A 19,768-nucleotide genomic window follows, 5' to 3' on the forward strand; every position below is an offset into this window, starting at 1 on the left:
TATGACCATGAATACCCTATACATTTGAGATTTTACAGTACTTATAATTTTATTATAAATTTAGGCTGAGTAAGACCATATTTGGTGCAGGAGTTAGGAAAACTGAAGTTAATGTCACTGCTCTGAGCTAACTCCGACATTTGCTGGTTTCTTTGGATTGCCTGCTTCCATTCTTTCTTCTCTTCCTTCCATTTTTTCTTTTCCTCCCTCCATACTGTGGGAGTCAGGAAGAAGGCTGAATACTTATGAGAGTGACCTGATCACTTATGTTTGTTAACTTTAGTCTTGGGATAGAAGGTCGAGGGATGGTGAGTGGAGAGTGACTGCAAAATAAGCTATGTTACAGAATAGAAATAATTCAGTTCAACAGACAAGTAAAAGAAAAAGGATTTCCATTAAAAAAAAAATCACAATTGGTATGTGAAGTATTAAAACTCAAAATAGCACTAAAAACATTTAGATAGCAATGTGAATTTCTACTATTTCAATAAGATGTCATCAGAGCAGTAATGAGTTACAGACAACACCCAGCTGGGTGTGAGTGCTGATGATCCTGACTGTTGATAGGCACTTCAGAGGGATAGGGGCATGCTGGATCCATGGCCTATGGCAATTAGGGACATGATTTAATGGTAGACTCAGCAGGGATAAGTTTACAATTCGAGTTGACAATCTTAGATCTTTCCAAATCTAAACAATTCTACCTTTTTATGATTCTGCGGGTTATTTTACCAAAGCATGGGAAGCTGGAGAATAGAGATACTTGCCAAACAAGATGAAAAATGACACAGAAAGTTACTTTGAAGACAAATATTTTAGAGTCAAAACTCTCCCCTGAATTTAAAGGATCTGTGTTGAAATGACAGATTAGAAAAAAAAATTTGAAAAATATTTTAGGTATGTTATTAAAAAGAATTGAAAGTACCCAGGAAATTACTTGAAATCACCAGGGAAGATGAACACCTGATATCTCATTATGTTTATTTTAGAATGTATAGGAATTGAAATGTTACTGTGTTGACTGCTTTTGAACTATAATTCAACACAGAATTCTCCGATTTTCTGATTGTTATGTATTTATATTTGATATTGTTTTCATGGTAAATTTATGCTTTTTCTAGTTCCACCATCATGGTGTTGTATGAATAGATATTGGTTGTATCAATGGATAATGAAAACTGAAACAAAAAAATAATGGAAAAAATGCTTCAAAACCATGTGTGATATATGTCCCAAATAATTGTTTTAAAAACATTTTAAAATAAGTTGATATAATATGGAGATATGTACAAATAGAGATTGAAAGGAAAATACACCAGTTGTGAGTAGTTCAAAGGATATGTCTGTTATACCTATTCCTGTCTCATATAGTTTTTCTCTGGCAGAAAATATGCTAAGTCTAAAAAATTTACTCGTTAAAGAATTCCTAAATGTCTATGAAAAAAGTACCTTAGATGTAATTTATTCAAATGTCATAAACTGCTTATTCCAAACAGGAGTAATCATTTCATGCACACATAATGGGACTTTATTCTTGCAAAGATATTACATAAAGCATTCCCAATGAAAGCATTTTGATTTTTTATTAATAATTTCAATTGTTTATTTTGTGAAACGTGCAGATTAAATTCAGCTCTTCTATAATACACTGCTTGCTAGTCCATTTCAGGCAATTCAAAGACTCATTTATTTGAATCAGTTTTTTGATGCAGCTCTAAATAAATAGAAATTGAAAGATCCCAGTGTTTTAAGTTCATATCCCCAGAATATCTTCAGTGACCTTTATTATTTCCTGCTAAAAAGAGAATTAGTACAGTGTTAAGTGGAGGGGAGCATAACAGAAAACAGTCTGGATATATTTTTAATATTAAAAAAGTGTAACCTCTCTTTACAATATAGCCCATTAAATTTCTACATAAATTATAAATACCTTGAGTGTGATCAAAACCATAAAAATTGCTGATTTTTATCTGAATATTAAAGCAATTATAATCCTAGCTTTTGGCATTTCATAAATGCCGTCTTCCTTACTCAGTCTGATGTAGTGGAGTCACACAAATTAGTCTTCTAAGATTGCTGAACTATCAACTTAGTGAAATTTTCTTCTTTAATGATGTAGTTATTTTTTTTAAAAAGCTGAATTGTTTGTAATGCCTACAATGCAAGGAAAGATCTGATTCAGGGATTGAGGAAGTTAAAACTTTTGGTCGTGTCCTCTGAGAAAACAAATCTGTCACAATGACAGATCCAATAACTTTCTCAGAACAAAGTGTTATCACTGAGGACACAATAGCATTATTTTTATTTCAGAACTTTGTGGCCATTAGTTTTGAAGTTTCTTTTGAATTTAACTGGGGGGATTATTTTGCCCTATTTTGACTTTGGAAAAGTGCCAGTGAATCAAATATTGGACTTAACAGAGCAGTGTCAGTTTTCCTAGAGAGGGTCACTAGCAACTCTGGGGTTAATTTAATTGTAATCAAGATAAGATTCCAGGACTGCAAAAACACTCCTATTTTCCTTTTTTTCCCAGATTTGATGATGGATGTTATCTCTCTTCCTAGAGGACTTTGAGATTAGTATTGCTGGAAATGTTTTCTTCCAACTCTCAAACAGATCTGCAAAGGTAAAGTGCATTGCCAACAGATTTGGTATATTTCTTTCAATGTGTGAGATTAGTCCTATGCTATAGACGATTGGTTGTTTTGGGATAACTTGACTGTATTTTAAGTGCATTTTATGTGCAGTTTGATAGCTAAATCAGCTGTACTTAAATGGAATACCAGAGTTTTACCAGTGTCAATAACACATAATATAATTTTGGTGTGCCATAGGTGCAGTACTTTGGACTGCACACGCACATTTTGAGATACCACAGTCTGAAGTACATGAGCCTCAGGGAACAGAGAGGCCTGTGCAGCCGACATTAAAAACTACACCTGAGAAGTGGTACAATTGATTTCAATATTGCAAAAAGCTGGGTAGTATACAAGGAAAAAAAAAAAAACTCTCAGCATTATCTCTGTATTAGAAAAAAACCCCAAAACCCTATTGATTTTTCACAGTAATTTTTCCCTTAGATTCTTCTAAGAAGGTGACTCTTGTTTTGTGGCAAGTTTAAAGAGCATATTAGCATGATGTGAGTATGTTATGGGACAGATTGGAAAAGAGTTCTGCAGAGTAATTACAGCCAGAATGTATAAGGCAGCAAACCAAAGTGGGCTTTATTCAAAAAATAGAAATTTCTAAGGACCCTTTTCTTTCCTCCTTGCAAGGTTTGTTGCCCAGTCGTATCCAAAAACAATTTTGGTTTGAGCCTAAAGTGACTGGTAGTTCACTTTTCAAGGGATAAAGTTTACTTTTGTGGGAAAAGTTTCATATAAGTCACCCAAGGAAAGCAAGGTGAGAGGCAGAATGCCTCTGTGAGATGGGATCACCTAATACAGAAAGTAGTTCGTGAAAGAAAAGAGAGAATTCTAGAACCATAACTCCAAAAATAAACATATATGGTAGCATGAGTGAAGTTTTAATAGATTAGGTCTTTATTTTTCTCTGATGTGGCATTACCAGACTTTCTATCCAATAAGAGAAAAAATCCCCACTGCATTGCATAAGAGATAGTCTTCATCATGATCATATAAGTGAAGTGGAAGAATTCCTGCAGAATTCTGAAGCTCAGAGAACTTAGGCTTGGAACTGTGCATGCCACCTTGAACTCCCCTGAGTGATAATATTTAACATGGGAATTATCATTAAAGACTTGATTTTGTTTCTTAAATAAAATCTTATTATGTCATGTGAAGTCCAAATTCCATAGTTCTAAGAAATGCTGACGTGGGGATGTGTCAAATGATGTGGAAATGCCTGGACTAGTCTGTTAAAAATTTATTTCTGATTTTGTATATACAAATTAAGTTAACATATATTTAGATTTGAATATCTGTAAATAAAGGGAACTCTAATTAGAGACTCATTTTTGAAACCCTGGTCTAGGTTTCCTGTTGTTTTGTGGCTTTTACCCAAACTTGGTGGCTGAATGTTTATTTACCCAGTACATCTGAGGACTGTTTTTCACACTCTGTGTGAAGTGGCACCTACTGACAATTCATGTATCATATGCACAATGTGATGTTAAGTACCTTGTGAATATCTTTTAAGGCTTATAATATCTTTTATTTAATTTTCTGAGGTCCCTTGAAATCATCTTTTGTCTTGCATTTTGATTTTTGCACAGTCTGTTCTGGTTCCTGTTTTATATTTTTTCTTTATGTGGCTGATCGTTTCAACAATTACTGTTCAGTGGATTAATTTAAATATGAAGTATCTTTTCCTCTGTTCCTCAAATCTAATTCTAATTCAAGATGCAGTTGAAAACAAAAGCTATAATGTCCCAAGTGTAAAGCTGATAAAGAAATACGAGCACTGAAATAATTTAGGTTAAGCAATCTTTATACAAGCATTTTTCTGTGACTCGAGTTGTGCCATTGTGCATATCCTTTGTGATGCTTGCAATTGTTTAGTGAGACCACAATGGAATTACTCAATAACTAAAGCATCACATTTTAAAGAAAAGGTGTAAGAATTTAAACGTATTTAAAACTTTAAAAAGGAAAAGGGTAGTTTTAAAGCCATTATGAGATAAAGCAATGCTGTCAGTGTATTAAGGCTCCTGCAGTAAAGGTAAGTTATTTTGAAATATTGCAGGTATTTCTGCACCTAATGAATATAAAAAGTGTGCCTGATGAAAGGAAGAAGATCATTAGATTTCTGCTCCATGGCCCATGGAAATTCTGAAATGATTCCTGAGTATGAAGCCTATTCTCTACACACTCATGCCACACATTAATGTCCTTGTTACTCACTCAAGATTTGTAATGCTATCTAAGATACAGCAAACCATTAATCAAAGATGTCTTTCATTTTTATATGCAGATGTATCTGGGGCTCTAATCTGTTAAATTTCAGCCAGAATTTACATTTTTTTCCTTCTAAACTTTGTGAAGAAGAAAAGGTTTAGTAGGTTTTCAAAAGCACGACAGGAAATTTTCATATCTGTAGGTGTTCACACAGCTAAAATGGAATAAGTTTGTGTGAGTTATTTGTCTATTCTACAATGCCATAAATGGTCAGACACTCTAGGAGGTAAACTTGCAGACAAGCAGACTGTGTGTGATCTCCACCAAGGTGGGCAGCATGGAAAACAATAAGGAGAACATCATATGCAAGAAGTTATTTTATTAAATTTGTTATTTCCAAGTAGAGTGTATAAATTATATTAAAAAATGTATTTGCAATTTTTAGTGAACACTATTTTGTCAGATTACTATCCCATGATTAAGTCGGAAATGGTTAATTTCCATGCTGCTGATAAATTTATTTCCATTCAATTAGAGCCTTAAGATACAACTTTTATTGGTTTCACTGTCATGTTCTTTCTTTTTAAATCTTTTTGTATGTTCCTCTCAGCGAAACTCCTTTTTGTTTAGTAAAATCCTCTTATTTTTGTTTTTGTCACTAAATACTTGACTATTTGGTCTCTTTCCACCTGACCAGGTTGCATAACCTTTTCTCTCCTGCACTGAAATGCCTAATGAATCTTGATTTTCCAGGTCAACACTCATTCTTTTGCCACTGTAACCTAAGTCCTCTTCCAAAGCCAATTGTTCAACTATTTGCCCAGTTTCATTGCCAAACTTTTTTCCTGGTTTTTTTTTTTTTTGAAACCCTCTACATTCTTTGAATTTATTCTTCTTTCAATTATCCTGGGAAAAGGAAAAAAGAAGAGAAAAAAACCAAAAGGAAGAAAGAAGTAGAGGACCTTAACTGTTTAAGCTTTTAAGATGTTCTTGGTGGGCAAAGAAGAGTGAGAGGAAAAAAAAGGCTCAAAGATTCAGCCACTCATTACTGCCCATGAAACTCCATGTTTCAGGGATGGGGCTTGCATCAGGACCACCTCTGAACCCATGGCTCTTCACCTAGGTAGCCACCTGGCAGATGGCCGTGTATCTGTGCATAAGCAGGGTGGTGGATAGAAGAAATTGTGCTCAGATTTGAATCTGAGAGGGAACATAAATGACAAATTCACACTCCACTTATACAGACTTAAATATCATTGTAAAGATGCACAAATTTGGAGCCCCAACACTAAATTAATGCTCCTTCTGTTTCCTATGCACTATGTGTGCAGATGCAGAAACAAGATGTACATTTGAAATCCTCTACATTTCAGTGTTCCTCTCCCTTTCCCTCTCTCTCATTCATGAAAACTGCTTTTTCACTTGCTTCATGTTTTTCTTCAAGGCATTTTCTAGGTTACCGGCTAGGTCTGCCAGAGGCTGTATATTGAGATAAACATCATGCAGTACATCTTCTATTACTTTGTTCCTCCTCAAAAAACAGCACCAGAAATAACTTTCCTCAGAGAAAGGTCAGGCCTTTTAGTTATCAGCAAAGTCTTCAACAGTTCCCATCTAGGAATATATTCCTTAAACTAGTTTTCTGTCACAGGTGTCACTCATTTCCATAGATATAGCAGTGCTCAGTCTACAAGGCTGGGTGGAATTTTCTCCTGTGCATGCTCTGGGGCTATAACAACATTTTAGGAGTTTCCTGAATAGATATTTTTCTGCCTGAATCATCAGGCACTTCAGGTGTGAAGTTTTTCTTCTGTCTCAAGACCTGTATTTTCTCCTTGCCATCTCCATGTGTTGGGTGTTCTGAATTTTCTAAACTGCTCAGCGCTGCATGCCTTCTTCCTTTGATTTTTTAATAATTATTCCTTTTATCAGCTGACTTTCTGCAGCATGGCATATTATCCTGTGCTCAAACTTCAGAACCCTGATGATTATTGCTGTTATTATAACTTGGCAGACCAGCACACTAAAAGCATTTTGCACACTTCAGTCATGTTCATTCACCCAAAGAGTTCACAACTTAATTAGAACAAGGCAAAATAAAGAGCTTATCCAATAAGATTTGGAGGGAAACTGCTTTGAGAAAGGGACTACAGAAAAGATATAAATGAAGACCCAACTTTTTAGAAAGAAGGACTGGTCAGTACAGAAGCATAATGAAATTTCCATAGAATGAGAAAAAACGGGAATGAGGAAAATGAACTGATAAAATGAAAATGCAGGTTTAGACAGTCTAAAAGAGTGAGAGCATTGTGGTTTTATATTGCAGGTCTGTCGTTTTGGCAAAAAGAGGGAAACTTAGGACAATTTGATTAGCAAGGGCACTAATAGGTGGATAGTGCAAGCACAGAGACCACGTAGATGGCTCCTCACCAGCCTCTCCCTTCTCCCTTCCCCAAAGGTTCCACTCCCCCTTCAGATCTGCTAGTATAACTACATACATAGCTGTCCCCAGCCTGATTCTGTCAAAAGAATTTGGTTTTTAAAACCTACTAAAACACTTCTTAGCGAGGATTTTACAAATCATTCTGACAGAACTAGGTTAAGGAGCAGTTGTGCTTGTAGGTCAGAGAGTGCAGCTATCTTGTGGAAGGCAGACAGGGCATAGTTTAGTGCCTGTGTACTAAGCAGGATAACATTTTTTAATTAGATAAGAATAGAATAATATATGATTAGTATAAGAAATAAATATAAACTTGGGCAATTTCTTTGGAGAAAAAATGGAAAAAAAAGTGTGAAGATCAAGACATAGAATGACATGAAATCTGTGAGATTAGAAAGAGGAGAAGGGAGATATAGAGCAGACCTTTTGGGAATTTCTGCATAGTAGGTGTCTTTTGAGAGAAAATCAATGTGTCTGAATGTAAGAAGGGCCACCCTGCAACAAATACATGCAAATGGCCACTTTTAAGGTTAGAAAGGCAACATGTTGAGTTTCCATTTCTGCCATGCTGATGCTTGCACAGCTGTTTTCAAGGATTGTTTTAGAAAGTATTTATGAGAGAAAAATAGATGAAGAAATATGTCCTGATTCATCTATTGCCTGGATAACAGCCCTGTACTACATATCATGTAATGTGTGCAGCCATCCAGGCATGACCCTGTCTTGTTTATCCACGCTCTACAGCTTTGCAATATTCATCCATTCCATTAAGAGAGCAAAGCATCTTGGAAAATGCTGATTCTGAAGATTTCTCAGGTGTCCTTTGGGAAGCTGCATGTCTTCCTTACAACAACATGTTAAGCTCTCACATGTATTCCCACTGAGGATGAAGAAGGAAATTACAACAGCGTCCCAGCTTACTAGCTATTATGCTAGGAAAGCACTTCTGAGACCTCCATCCTCCTTAATGTGCTGTATTCTTCCTTGTGCATCAAGACATATGAGTCTAAGTTTGTTTATCTGCTGGTGTCAGCACTATTGGAAAAGCAGAAGAAGTCAATTTTATCATCTAATATACTCCACGGCCTGTGTAAAAAGTCCTTTATATATTGTATAACTTAATTAAATCACATACAACTCTTTTGGGGCTAATAAAAACACAAATCTTACCTGGAATTTTACTCCTTGCCAAGCTTATGTCTCTTTTTTTTCTTCCCTGAGGTGCTGTAGCTGCTTAAGGAAAAGCTCATAAACAATATTTCCTAGCAACAATGAATACTTTTTTAAAAATAGCTAAATATTTTTAAGTGAAACAGTTAAAAAGAAGAACAGTTCCCATGCATCTGACACTTCAGGAAGTCAACTAATAAACAGAAATACTAGAGTATTGCTTTAACATGAAACCTTAGGTTAGGTGCTTACTTAAATATCTTGCTGAATTGGACTCTAAGAAAATCATAAGCTACATAAAAGCCCCCTACTTTTAATATCTACAGCAATAATATTGATAGCAATGTAATCACAATTAATTATTGATAGAAATTATGTAATCACTTTAAACCAATCTAAATGGCATGAGACAATCAATCCTACCCTCTGTCTCATCTCCAGCTATGTCTTTCTGTTGGACTTAAGGATCGGCCTTGTTCAGGGAACTAATCTGAATGAAAAGAATTACTCCATAATGTCTCACAGCCTCCTTCCTTTTCCCAGGGTGTTTTTCAACATAATTATTTTCTTGGTTCAGTTTATCATTCAGAGTGGGTGCAAAAGGGCAGCAGGAATTTGTGGTTCAGATTAGGGAAGAAAGAAAGCTTGTCTAGGCAAAGGGCAGCTCTCCTTTATGTTGGAGTAAAGTGGTCCTGAAGCTCCAGCTTCAGACATCTAAACCTGCATGTCCACACCTGACTTGTGAAATTTTCTATTTGTTTTGAATCAAGAGCATGAATACAATTATCAACTCCTCAAAAGAAAATAAAATTTTCAGGGTTTTGGTATAAACACACAATTCAGTTTTAAGCAGAAGATAAATACATATAATTTACTGCAACAAATAGGAGTCTACTGGGACTTTGTTATGTGGTTTCTGAAGATGTTTTGTACACATCCAATAGACTATAATATCTCTTTCTGAGAAACTAATTATTTGATCTCAAGAGATGGCAACGTCCATGTGGAAAGTTGACTCTGAAAGACGCTGATTATGTCACATCTGGATAAAAGACTGGCTAACCCTTTCCACTTCATGCTATTAGAGATGGAAGACAAAGCCAATTACACAGATAATAAACATTTGCTTTTCCAGATGTAGGAGCTTACAAGTTGGCTGGAAGTCGGCTATACCTATGTAGCATTGAAACAGGAGGTTGTTGCATTTAAATTGGGATTTCTTTGATAAGTGAATTTAAGTACTTTCAAGTGAATTTAAGATGCTTACCCTTTTCTCTCTGGGTTGGTAGGTACCAGAGGCATGAAAAATATATTTTCAGACAATGACTATGTAACTGAGGTGACTGGCTTAAATTTTTAGATTTCAAAGTATAAGTAACCATTAAAATGAATGTCAATAAAAAGACAACTGTAGAAGCTGACAAGCTTAGCTCAGCTGCAATAGTTGGCATCTAAGCAGCTAAAGAAAGTTTTAATTTGTTAGTGTTTGAGCATGCCCATGGGCAAGAAGATGTGGTATATGGAATATAAGAAATCTCCAGTGATCCTGGAGAATGAAAGGCGAGCAAGTACCATGTTAAGACATCAACCTTGACCTATAGCACTTTTCTAAATTTCACTGTCTTTTGTCTCCCAGCTGGGCCAAGCTTGCAGCCAGTACATTTATGGGGACAAGGAATCATCAGCCATCAGACCAAGGCTGTAATTTTCATTGTCCACTGTTGCTGCAAGAAGCTATTAGAAATGAAGCACATTAAGTCATTGAACATTTCAGCTCTCTGATCTGCAGTTACTCTAGTCAGGAACTAAGCCATGATTTAAAATCTGCCTCAGTGTCAGAAAGGATTGATTCCTTCAGGTACTTTCTAAGACTCCATATATGTTCACAAGGGCTTTTGTCCAGCAAAGCACTCGCACTGAAGTACAGACATTAAGTTAAATAAGTACCTAAAAGTCTGCTGAATCAAGGCTAAAAATGGTGCTATGCATGTTGAGTTCAGTCTTATGTAAATTCTAGTGAAAATTTGACTATATCATCTCTGTATTTCAAAGCAAGTAACTGTTTACATGACAGACCTTCCTGATCTTTCAAAAGGCAATTTGAGATAGTGTCAATAATGTCTTTGTTCTTAGATGCTGATAATATGAAACCTTCTCTGTTCTGAGGAGCATATCAGCTGGCTTGCATTGCCAGAATCTTTAAGGAGTTAACTAAATCTGAGGAAAACCATACCTTTCTTGTGATGGAGATCTGCCAGGCTGTGCCTTTCTCTTGCATCTGGGCTTGGCTTCCTGGCAGGTGGTGATCACAAGAGAAGTTGGAGTTTTCCCTGGACTGTTTGGGTTGTTTGAATTTGTTCCAAATGGACATCAGACACCACCACCCCGGGTGAGTCCCAATTCTCTATTTTGTCTCACAGCATCATGAATAATGTCAACAAAGAAAACACACACATAAAACAACAAGCAAGCAAAGAGGATCAAGAGTTCAAACCAAATGGCTTTGCTCTTTATGTGGGGAGGTGAAGTCATCTACTATTTAATATTCATGGTGCATTTTAATAAAACAATGGCAGATTAAGATTCCAACTGCTAAAGAATAAATTTTATCTTAATTAAGTCAATGTGTATTTTTAGCAACTAAAATCAAGGAGACATACATTAATTTTTTATTATCACCTTCAGGCTTCTCTATGTCCTTTGTCTCCTTTTTATTCTATCCCATGTTGTAATCCCCATGTAAACTCTGATAGATTATGTCAGCAGATAGCAGAGGGCTGCTGACAGAGTGATATCTGCATTCATCTTGTGTTCTGCTTCTGGTATTGTAGTAGATATAAGGGCCAATGAGCACCAAGGAATGCACATTCACAAAACTCAGCAGTGTTAAGGTTCATAGCTAAACACTGTCATTGTAGCTAAAACTTGGTATTGGCAAATCAAAGCATAAATCAAGGATAAAAAGAGAGGAAGGGGAATGGGAGGGGAGGGGAGGAAAGAGAAAAGAGAAGAGAAGAGAAGAGAAGAGAAGAGAAGAGAAGAGAAGAGAAGAGAAGAGAAGAGAAGAGAAGAGAAGAGAAGAGAAGAGAAGAGAAAAGAAAAGAAAAGAAAAGAAAAGAAAAGAAAAGAAAAGAAAAGAAAAGAAAAGAAAAGAAAAGAAAAGAAAAGAAAAGAAAAGAAAAGAAAAGAAAAGAAAAGAAAAGAAAAGAAAAGAAAAGAAAAGAAAAGAAAAGAAACCCCCTGAAATAGAAAACAAGCTGGGGGTATAAGCAACCTAAGTCTATATATGGTGTGGTTTTAAAATTTCTCTCACTCTCTTGACATTTTTGTCACTGATATTCCTGTGTGATTAGTGGCATGTATCAGGAGTTCAACTGTACTTGTTGGCTGGGATAAGTATGTTGCTTTTGCTGTGGAGAACATTAAGGTTTAAGTTTCTTTTACTGTTAGGTATGGCAAAATAAAATTCTCTATTACCATCTCAAGGGTTTACCTGCAAGTCTGTATGATACATCATTTTTCTTTCTCAGTTTTCTGCAGTTAACAAACTGAACAGACATTTGCTCCCAGAGTACACCTAAAATATCTCCAGGTATTGGCACCTTACTACCAAAATCCACCTGATATTCTTCTATAAGAAGAAGAATATTTTACAGCTGTGGGAGAGACACAGTATGATTCCTCAGAGTGCTGGTTTGGCCAAAGTAAAGGAAACTTAATCCGGTGTTTGCATATCAAATGAAAGATGGCAATGGATTTCTAGTGTGCTGGCCAAGACTCATGGTTTCATTGTGTTACATGCATTCCATATGAATTAAAAAGTCAAACATTTTTCCATGCTTTACAATACTGAGTGCATGCAGTATTTTAATTTCCAAAGTGTGCCTTAGAAGCATTAACCAAGTAAGCCACATAATATGCTTGTGGAATAGTTAATTGCATATTACTATCTTATTTTGCTAATACCTGAATTAAAGGCTAAGTCCTGAGGCTGCTTGCCCCAGACTGTGCATTAGCAGTATTAGAAACCATTCTCACAATCAATCACATGTAGGTTGAATGTACTCTCTGGGATATTCAAATACTGAATGCAACTCACAGAGAAGCACCAAAAGTGCAGAAAGTGTTCCAATATGGAGCACAGTTAGGAGCAGGCAGTTCTGACACATCTTGGTTCATAGCTAAGACCACTCAGGATTTAAAAACCCAATGAATTTTGCACAATCTCCAGAGAGATTCAGTCCTACTTTCATACTTTGGAACATTAGTCATATACCCACTGCAGTAGACTCCACAAAAAAATGAGTTGGCAATGGTTTTTTCCCGCTGCTTCTTTTTTTCCCTTTCTATACAACACTCCAGTGACTCATATACTTAGGAGGTTTGTTCTAAGCCAGAAGTCAAGTAAGAGTCCCAGATATGATGCCCTTCTTTACCTAACATGATTGAAAAACAAAATTTTCTGGGAGGCTGTCTTAGCCCAAAGTAACTGGCAGTCCTGGGGGAGGAAAGATTTCATATGCCTTTCTGGATCTTTAGTAAAATTGAAGAAGATATGCATTAATCTATGTACTCTTTGCACTTTTGTAAAGCCTTTCTTCAGTGGTGGAAAATAAACCTAAAGGTGACCATGGTTGGTTTTTAGATCTGTGCTATTTCTCTATCATGTTAAAGGAAAGCAAAGTTAAAAATCTTTTGAAAGTGAAGTGTTAGTGCTTATCACTGCCCTGTCTACTGATGTAATGTTTCTATGCAGTCACACAGCTCTGAGACAGAGACCTCCTGCATAGCATCAACTAGTGCTGTCTTGCAGGCCAGCATTGTTGATTAAACAGGACAAAATCACCCAGACGTTCTCATCACTGCTAATTTGATGTTTGCAAAAGTGTGGCCAAGGGATTAACTTTAAATTGCTTTTGTAATAATTTTTCCATAGGGTACTGAAAGCCTTTTGACATTAAAGACTGTGAGAGCTGATTCTGCTAACCAGTTTTTAAAGTATTTCTAGAGAGCACGCATCCTGGGAGAAAGATAAGAAATGGGTCTGGGTGAGAGATGATTAATGTTAATTTTTAAATATGTTGCAATACTACCTTTGTAATTGAACTGGTGCATATTTTGCTGTGTAGAATGAGATTCTTTCTAAGAAACTGAGTTAAAAATTCCTTCCTCTTATGAGACCTTATTTAAGATAACTTATTTATTAGTTTTTCAGTTATTCATGATAAATCAGAGCTCTTCAATTCCTGAATGAATTTTCTTTTTAGCAGCTGTAATCTGTTTTAGTTATCTGGGACATACCAAGCCAGGACTCACTGCTACTTTGGCAATGCAGTGCTGTATCAAATACTCTCAGGAAATTCATTTCAGAGGTGCCAGCTCTCACCGCTGTCTATGCACAGAGCCAAAGTGCTTCAGCAGAGACTCAGTCTCCCACTGTGCACATGCACCTCCTCCTACTCAGGATTCACAGCACAGAGTTTCTCATGAAAGGGGTTTGTGGAGGAACAGCTTTTTGCACAGCTAACTTGGAGCCCAAGGGAGCGGCAGTTCGGGTTTTATGTGGGTACTCATAAAAAGACATGTGTCTGCTGGTGCCTGCTTCATCTTCCTCGGATATGGCATGGCAGTAGGTCTGTCTCTAAGTGAGAACAGAACTTCACCAAGGGAGACGGATTATCCAGCCATACAGGAGGAATTCACTATCTGAGCAGCTCTGCTTCATAGCTGTAAATGAAAAAGCTGGGCACAAGAGTGCCATGGGCCAGATCTGACTAATGGACCATGAATTGGATTATGCACGCTCTGATAAGCCAAACTCTAAGCAAGAAATTTAGGAATATGTATTCTCAGCTTGAGGAGCAGAGCACATTAGCTGTAAGATTATTCTGTAACGTCTAGGGAAGCAAGTCTCCAGCTTCCTTCTCCTGCTTGAAGCCAATTTCTGCCCAGAAAGTGACACAGAATTTATGGAACCTGAGAAATAGGTAGAGGGACCCTGATTCTGCAGGTTGTTAATGGAGCATTCCCCAGCACCAAGTCAGACTTGTTCCCTGCTCCAAAAACTGCATATGCATTTTGTTTTGGATGAGGTACACAAAGAGCAGAGGGAGCAGACATTACCCAACCTATTAGCTGCTGAGCTACTTAGCAGAACACTGAAATCTCTCTTCTGAGATTTTTACTTCCAGGTGTATCAAAGATACAGGTTTGGCAGCTTTCTCTCACTTTCAGCTCTATAATGCTGACTTCATCATACCAAAATAACTGCCCCCAGAATTACTGTATATTCATGTCTTAGCTGCAGAAAATGTGAGACTGAGCATCAGTATATGGTATATGAGTATGCAAATGCAAAGCTAAATGTGCTTGAGAGGCCTTTTAAAAGAACTGCAACCACTGTAAGAGAAAGAGTTATTTTTCCTCTTCACACCCTGAGAGAGCTGCAGTTGTTGGAGGGAGGAACTGAGGATAAAGTACCTGTGTGTGGTACAGGCTGTTGCATGTGGTAAGGCTGCTGTTAAAAGACTGATTTTATGGATTCCCTGTCTTCCCATGTCTTGTGACAGACACCCCAGTACTTCATCCTTTCTAGACTACTTTTCACCACCCCTTTGCTTTCTCAGCCGCCATGCTTAGCAGTTTCCATTTCCTCTGGGCTGCTTCTTTCCCCAGTCAGATTGTCCTTGGATCTCTGTCAATGCCTCTATTTCCCTGGTAATGGGTCTGAAAGGAGCAAGGATGTAAAGAAAGGGAAGAGTGACTTCTAGGGAAGGGTCTATCTTCATAGTCTCCGCATCTCATACATCATTTGCTGTTCTAAGCTCTCGTGCTGATGCACATATTTCAAACTTTTTAAAAGGATGCAGGGTGCCTGTGATTTCAATAGTTTATTTAGTAAGTTATGTAAGATGCAACTCTTCATATGTGATTGGGATATGGGGCTGAAAAAGTTAAGGCCTATCAAATGGTGAAATATATATCTAGATGGCTATACAAGGAAGGCCTAGGAACAACTTATAAAATTCACTGAGTTCTCATTTTTGCTCTATCACTCTATGCTCTGTACTCCAGAAAATGACCTACTTTCTTTCCGCTGTCTTTACAATGACAGTAATATTTTCTTACTTCAAAAAATGACTGCTGAGAACGAAATCATTAACTTTTAGAGGCCCTTGTATATACACTGTCAAGCCACAATGAGTTGTTTTGACACGGTACCTATGATTTTAGTATTATTTGAATCTTTATTATTAACTTTAAACTAATTACTGTCAAGACAGTTATTTTATTACATATTCTATTAATAGTAATGTAATAACAAGTAAAAAGTAATGGAAATTAATGATTTGGGAATCAGTATTTCATTTTTTTGCACTTCTGGTGTTTGATGTCTGATTCTGATATTGACATTATTTTGTTTCTGAAGACCTCATCTAAAAAGGCTAGAGTCTCACTTATATGCATTTTTTCCCTCGGGCAAGAAAAGATTAATTTTAACACAATAAATTAGGATATATTATACAGTACATTTAAGAAGCTAATTTGAATAATCACATTGCTTAATCAAAATTTTATTAAAACCAGTGGGAGACTTAAAGACTTAAAGACTTAAAGAGTTAACATATATGGGTTTTAAGTCAGGTCCTTAGTATCTTTTCTGCTAGATATTTCAACATCATGGGTGCAGTCAAAAGGTAGCAGGCGCTTAAGAATGAATCAAAAAGAAAGAAAATTGAAAGAAAAAAGATGTGTTGACTGAAGGTTCAGAAGCCACTAAAGAATTAAGAAAATTGTTTTCTGCTTCCTAGGAGAGAAAATGCTAAGAAAATTTACTGTTTCAACTCTATCCTAAAAAACTGCTCAGATGTGAGAGGTTTACTGAAATGAAAAGAAGAATTTACAACTGGGCTATGAGAGATTTTTGGTGTTGACCACTCTCCAAAGATCTGAATGGATTGTATTACCACTCTTGAAATGAAATGATTACAGATATGAGTCTTACACAAACCCATTATAGCTTTCATTCTGGAATATGAAGGAGGCTGAGCATTTGAGCTTTTCTGTTTCAAGGTTTCTTTTCATCTACTGTTTCCTTTCTCTTAGGGCCATGATGCATTTTCTGCATTAATGGAAATCATTCCCCTCTTCTGTGGCTTTGGAGTAAAAAGAAACAATCTGAAGTAGAAGAAATGTGTTGTCAGCAACTTTCAATATTAAATGTATAATTTTTTTTTTGGCCCTACAGGATTCAGCTCAGTGTCCTGCTCTGTACATGAGATTTTATTTTTCATTGTGAAACAGCAGTCTGAGGAACCCAACAAACAGGCCCTGGCTACACAAAAATAAGAAGTTGGAAAATTAAATTCTTTGAATGTCAGAGGAAAAAAAATCTACACTGCATAAAATTTCCTTTCTCCGTTGTGCTTGATTAGCATATTACTGAGTTCAGCCTACACCTGCTTTTCACCCTCCTTAATTTCAATTACAATGTGCTCCTTTGTGTTGCACCATTTATTGCTAAACGAATCTGGTTCTAAGGATGTGCATGCAGCCAATTTATTCATTAGATATATTGTAGTGGAATTGAATAAAAGGTTTTATTATCAATCTCCTTAATTTCCAGATAGGATTTAGTGGAAATCAATATTAGAGAATGCATAATTGCTAAATCTTCTTAAATTAATAGACTCATTCATTAAGCCCCCCAAAAATACTTAGCTGGTATTTCTTGTGACTTTCTCTAATTAATTAGCAAGTGGAAAACGATAGTGAGCAGAGCAGCTTTTGGCTGATATGGTGGAATGTGAAGACCAGTCTTGAGGAAGAATTAATTTGGGTATTTATATACAGTATTTCACCAGTAAGTTGATTATAGGAGAATGCACTGCATATGTAGACAAATGGTAGTTGTGTGCTGATGGCTGGAGAAAAATCCTGTGCTCAGGAGATGGTTTCAAACAGTCCAAGCTGGGATGAGTAGCCATATGTAGACACTAATGAATAGTAGTCAGTTTTAAAAGCTTTGGAATGAAATATAGGGCAATCTATATGTATGAAACTGCATGGCATGTATGCAGCATTTGTGAGATTTTCCTTTCTGCCTAACTAGGCAAGTTCTCTGGGCCAGAAACAAAGGGGGAAAAAAACCCACTAAAAGGTCCTGGAAGAGAAAAGCAAATGATGGAAGGGTCTAAAGGGTCGATAGTCAGGTGAAGGTGCTGTAGGTGTTACATTGCCCCAGAATGGAAATCTTGGGGAAAAGGAATACACACTCAGGAATGCAGATCCTAGTTTATTGCCAGCCTCTACTGACTGCTGTGGGCTTTAGCCATTACTGGTCACTTCCTCCAGAGAACCTGTTGGTGATATCTCAGTGGAGTTTAGGCTGAGTCTGGAGTTTCCAAAGTCACAGCACAAGCTGCTAGGAGAGAACCTTGCTGCTAGCAAACTTGTAAGTTATGCGACTTTTAGCTTGGAGCTATCTATACAAACAAAAACAAGTATACTCTGAACCCCCAAGAAAGGCCTTCTGCCAGTAGCTTTCGGATCTCAAGTCAGACACATTCCTTCTTTTTGCATTTCCAGCATGGTTCCATACTTTATTATGTTTAATGTGTGTAAGTTATGCTCACTGTGACTGAGCAACAGAACACACACAGGTGTCTGCACAGGCAGTGGACATGAGTGAGTCTGGCTCCTTCACACTTGCCAGACAAGTGGAAAGAGAGGAGAAGGATACTCACTCCCATCTGATGAAGCCTCTCATGTTTCTCCTCTCTGGCATGTGCCAGGACCCGATTACTAAGGTTCTTTGAAATGCTTCTGCCTGAATTAAGGTGCAAACGAGACCATATGCCAGTGACAATAGTATGGGCTTTATTTCATAGTAAATAGGGGGGAGAGAGAGAGAGAGAGAGAGAGAGAGAGAGATAAAGAAAGAAATAGGAAACAGGTGGGGGGGGGGACAGAAGGAGAGTAACAGGCATAGAATAAGGAAAATACACCACTCTGTGGATCCCAACGATTCTCCATTGATCCTCTCCAGCTGGTTTCCAGCTGGTGGCGAAGTTGCCATCGGAATCTGATGGGTTACTATACACTGTGGCCAGGTTAATATACATATATATAGTATACTCAGGATGGGTTAATATGCACTCAGGTAGGAAAATCCAGGCATTTTCCTGAGGGGAGGAGTTTCCCATTGTCTCTTACAACAGACTCCAAATTTATTGCATTACGTGCAGTCTTGTGGTGCAAGCTTCAGGAACGACTCTGGGGGGCACTTTGGAGGAGCCTTTGATGGATTCAGCTGCCCCTTATGGGAACGGGGCCCATGGATGTGGCCTTCCCAAGCTGGGGGTTCCACAGACAGTTTGTGTGAGGGAGGATGGGTTCTCTGCCCCTCAGCAGAGGTTGCAATGCACTGAGACTTCCTCCCCCCACCTTGTTGGGGGGGTAGTCTGTGCAAACCTGCTCCCAGCAAATGGGTCTGTGGGCTATGGCCTCCCACACCCTGATTTTTAGCATGGCTTCTGGGTTTGGCTCACATTCTTCTTCTGGTTTACTTGTTTGTTTCCAGTGATTGAAGAATGGATTTTCCCTTTATTTAATCTCAGCAATTTTGACTTTCAGTCCAAAGTCCCAGTCAGGTATCTTCAGGGAGGCTTCTTTGGCCGTAACTTCTTTATATGGTTTTTGTTATAATGAGCAAAACTTTATATCAAAATGTTTGAGGCATAAACTAATGCATTCTCTGACAGCATGGTAACAGAGAAACTGCAACTGCTGCCAGCTGTACTGGACCTCAGTGCTGTCCTTGCTCTGCTGTCTAGCTATACCTCATCTAGGTAGTTTCTTTATTGTTCTCCCTACAAACAAGGTGAAATGCTATTACACTCCTGATCTGAGATGAAACAAGGTGTAGAGAAAAACAAAACACTTCCAGCATGAGGACACGAGTTTCATCACAGGCAGGAGGTATATTGGTGTCTGACTAGGAGCAGTGGTACTGAAATAATGTGGCTACATTTCTGTGAACTGCCTTGGGATAACACAATTTCAAGTCCTGAAACACAGCTAACATCACTCTGGCTAAGAAAGAAGAAACAGGTTTGAGAACTCTGTATCACCCTTACAGTGCCCATCACTGAATAGATCTGCAGCTGTGATACAGATCAGCTTCCTAACATTTACTTTCCTCTATCCACTGGGCATGTCCAATCTGAGGGGCCAAGGACATTTCCTGAATGCATGCTGCGACAAGGCTCAGGTATCAGAGTCTATCGCCTACAGTTTTTTT

This window comes from Fringilla coelebs, assembly GCF_963513975.1.
Source record: "Fringilla coelebs genome assembly, chromosome: 1".
NCBI classification, from domain to species: domain Eukaryota; kingdom Metazoa; phylum Chordata; class Aves; order Passeriformes; family Fringillidae; genus Fringilla; species Fringilla coelebs.